The sequence below is a fragment of the Lygodium microphyllum genome, chromosome 1, assembly GCF_053477565.2.
Source record: "Lygodium microphyllum isolate KBCC chromosome 1, Lygodium_microphyllum_v1.1.10, whole genome shotgun sequence".
Lineage (NCBI taxonomy): Eukaryota > Viridiplantae > Streptophyta > Polypodiopsida > Schizaeales > Lygodiaceae > Lygodium > Lygodium microphyllum.
The window spans coordinates 43226862-43230916 of NC_141135.1; the positions used below are offsets into that span (position 1 = coordinate 43226862).

General features: G+C 37.5%; 1 pseudogene; it reads right to left on the minus strand.

The window, feature by feature from the left end:
* Positions 1 to 765: 765 nt before the first annotated feature.
* On the minus strand, positions 766 to 2673 carry LOC148041044 (putative galactinol--sucrose galactosyltransferase 2; annotated as a pseudogene).
* Between the last annotated feature and the right edge of the window lie 1382 nt (positions 2674 to 4055).

Here is a 4055-nt window from a genome sequence, read left to right on the forward strand (position 1 = left end):
ATATTTGATACACCATTGTTCGCCTTGTGTGATCGCAACATTCAGCGATGCACACACATCATTAATGTGTACATGATGCACCATTGCAAGACATTAGAGAAGAGACATTGGATGCCCACCTTCACTAGAGACATTGTGAGAACTTTGTGCTCCTTCCACTTCAAAGTCAACTATCAATAGGATCACCCCAAAAGATATGCAAGCTCACCTACAAAACCCATCACTAAACAAAGATCAATGAGTGTCGATAATTATGACCCCCTACTAAGTAGTGACAAATATATTGTGTGTTTTATCTTACGATGGACAATAATTCTTAGAAAATGTGCTCTCTTCTTCAAGGCATTTGTTAAAAGCATAATATGCCACCCTAACCCAAGCTCAAACAAGTGGCAATAACATTAGCCCAATGGCTCTCTAAAAAGGTTCACTCCAACTCCCTAATTTGCCAATTCTAAGCCACAATCCAGAAGAGCTAGTGATGTGCATAACATCTAAATAATGTGATTGGCAGGTGCAATTTGATCTCAGCCTCCTATCAAAGGGGCTTCATTGAAGCAACTTCTTCGAAAGGAGCTTCAACAAAGTAGCCAATGCATGGCCTCTTTTGTGATGCACTCAAGAACACACAAAACCTGATTTGTCAAGAGGTTCTTGAAATGATTTGTTAGTAGATAGAACCATGATTGATCAAACGACAAATTGACATCACATTCAAGTTAATGCTATACCTGGTCTATGTGAATAGGTAGTGGTGTTTCCATTCTAGTCTTCACTTGCAATTTGAGGAAGCTGATCTGCATCTCTTGCATGCACATTGCCTGCTATTGCCTTTGATTTTCCATCATCATGAATTGGATTCTTCTTCTCCATGTGGTAGCAACCATCCCTCTGACAATTGAATACATCGAGCAATCTAGTGTGCTTGCTCATGTTGCAAATTTTCAATAGGCTACCTATAATACCACCAACATTCAATCAGGAACAAAGGAAGCCAAAACAACAAAAGGAGGAGAAATCTCCACTAGACATTGGAAATGGTTGAAACCAAAACCCACTCATGTACCTTTTTGCATCATGAGCTAGATCATTGAACAAAAAATCATAAGAAGGTTGGCCAGGTAATTCAACCTTCAAAATTGACCCATTTGGAAGCACTAACTTTTTTAAGAGATCAAAGTTATGATTCATTGGCTTATCATTGTAATACAGCTAAGAAAATATTTACTCAATTAGAAGTGACAACAACATGGATACAATTTGTTCAAAACTAACAACTCGAGATACTTCAGAAGATAGACACCCATCTTTATTAAGCTTCACCTAACATATATTGCACATCTGATGTGCCATCTCAAACAATGGCATCATACTTTGCAAAGATGGGGGTAGGCTTTGCATATATCAAAATACAAATAAAAATTTATTATAAACGAAACTTGTTCGATGCATAGTAAATGAGATAAATATTAAAAAACTTATTAATCCTTGCCTAATTAGCCCAAAATCTAGTATTGCCCATAAGCATAATGTACAATGTTATGATGGAGCTAGGAACTCCCTCCCCCCCTCTCTCTCACTATGGGTCAGGCATAGATTATTAACACCAACTAAACCATTAGCACAAAGATCAACATTCATCTCTAAAAGAGTAACAAACCAAGAATTGTACTTACACAAAACATCCCAATCTGGCGGCATGAATTCTCCAAGGAACAAATTGTTGTAAGCAACATAAGCTATGTGTATAGTGTGAGATGCTAGATCTTTACAATAGAAGTCATATGACACCCTAACAATAGCAGTTTGCTTAGAGCTACAAAGGAAGAATAACCTCCAATTTGTCAAAGTCAAGAAGATCTATCTAATCATGTCAAACACTTCATCTATAGCATTGGTTGATATATTTACATGTAGAAACAATATGTATTGTGATTCACGTAAGAGATGCACCCATTGTTTGGAAAATTATGAGCAATGGATGCTTAAAAGGCTTGATGGTGATAACTTTCTTTCTAAGGACACACAACCACCGAACCCTGATCCAAGGGTCTCCAATATGTTACTGCACGACTACTTTGACTCCATCAACTCCTATTGTAGCGAAGTAGCTATGGAGCTCATCATACAACTGAAACACCTTATTTAGGTGAAGGAGGCCCAGCCCATGTTTTGCAATTATATAATTATGTAAAATGCATAATTGGGCCAATTAGCAATAACTCTTGGAGACTAGACAATATATTTTGGTATCGATTCATAACGCTCCATGCCTAGTATCCCACGTTTCACCCCTCCTCCCTAGTATTATCTAGTGAGTGCATGCCAAACATAGACATACCTAAAATAACATTCCTTATGAGCTAGAATGCATAGATAGAAATGGAGAAGAAGACTCTCCCCATTTATCAAATATCAATGCATAGCCAAATCAAAGAAACTCACTCCACATTACACTATTCTTTAGCTTCATGAATAAAAAGCAAGATATTCATGTCGTTGACCATCCCTTCCATCCTTTTGAATTTTAAAATTTTCCTTGATATGTGTTAGATGACTTGCAAAGGTGCAAATTTTTTTTAAGGAATATTCAAAATCTGATGCCCAAATAGATATGGTGATTTCTATAACACTGATATTGAAGCTTCCTAAGAAGATTGGCAAGTGAAACATGTGAAGATGAGAATAGTGACATGTTAGGGCAATTACATTGATCCCTTGATGAATGAAGCTATTTCAGGCAGCTAATGATTCTAGACAATAGGCGCAAGCATCATGCATACTTGTTTAAACCTTCTCTAATGCCCTCTTGTGGTGACATCATGGTAAAACGCATCCCATGTGTACCATCCAAACCGAATCAAAAAACTTGGCATCTTCACATCATACAAATGTTAAAAAGCTTAGTTGGTCCCAATGGCACTTACATGGAGATTCAGCGTGAAAAATGTAATGTGAGATAAAATTAAGTGACTCAAGAATGAGTAGCATGCTATCCCTTTCCTAGGATCTAAAGTCTCTATCACTATCCCATTCTTGGCCTTGTTCGATTCAAGAATTATCACCACGATAACCATCCCTCTCATGCTATGTCATACCATGGATGAGATGTGATGAGCTCTGTGTCAAAGCACAATGAGATATCCCAATAGAAAAATTCTCTCTTTCTATCATCATGAATTTGGGAATGGACAAGTATGTACCTTCTAAAAGTGGAGTTATTGACAACACCCTTATAGATGTGTGTGAAGCATGGTAGCCGTATAGAGGCATGCCAAGTATTCTACTAACTACCGATTCAAAATTAAGTGTCATGGGCTATAGTGGTCACTAAGAATGCAAAGTGTGGGCCTACGAGAGAATATCAACATTGTTTGGAAGACATGCAAAAGGCTGGGATATCCCACCTAATTCTATCATGTTTGCTTACAGCTTGAAAGCTTGTAGCATTATTGGAGCTTTACAAGTAGGCCAAGCATAGGATGATTTTACACACACTATTTGTGACTCCATGCAGATTATATAGGAAGCATGCTTGTGCATAGACACAAACTGATCCAACAATCAAACATGAGCAAGAAATCATGCAGAGTATGACTCACCCTGCAATTCTAGTGGAGATGAGGCTGTTGAACTAAAATATATTAGCTCAAACATGCAACAGAGAAAACTACGCCAGCTTCTTGTAGGCAGAGCATACAAACAACAACATGACAGAAAAAGACGAAGGTGGACTCTGGAGATGAAGAATAAAAATGTAATTCTTGTGCTCTGATTCAGATGATAGAGAGAAACAAAGAGAACACGCTACCTCACGTCACTGTAGCTGCATAGATGGCAAGAAGAGCACGTTGAAGGGAAGAAGCTGATATGATGCACATGCATAGCTCCTTTGCTAGAGAGAGAGAGAGAGAGAGAGAGAGAGAGAACATTTAAAAAATTTTATTAAATAAACATTTCTTTTTTGAAAAGCAAAATATTCACATATATATGGCCTGAAGTGACCACTTAACCGAAGTTAATAATGAGTAATTTTTTTGAAACAAGCACTAGAA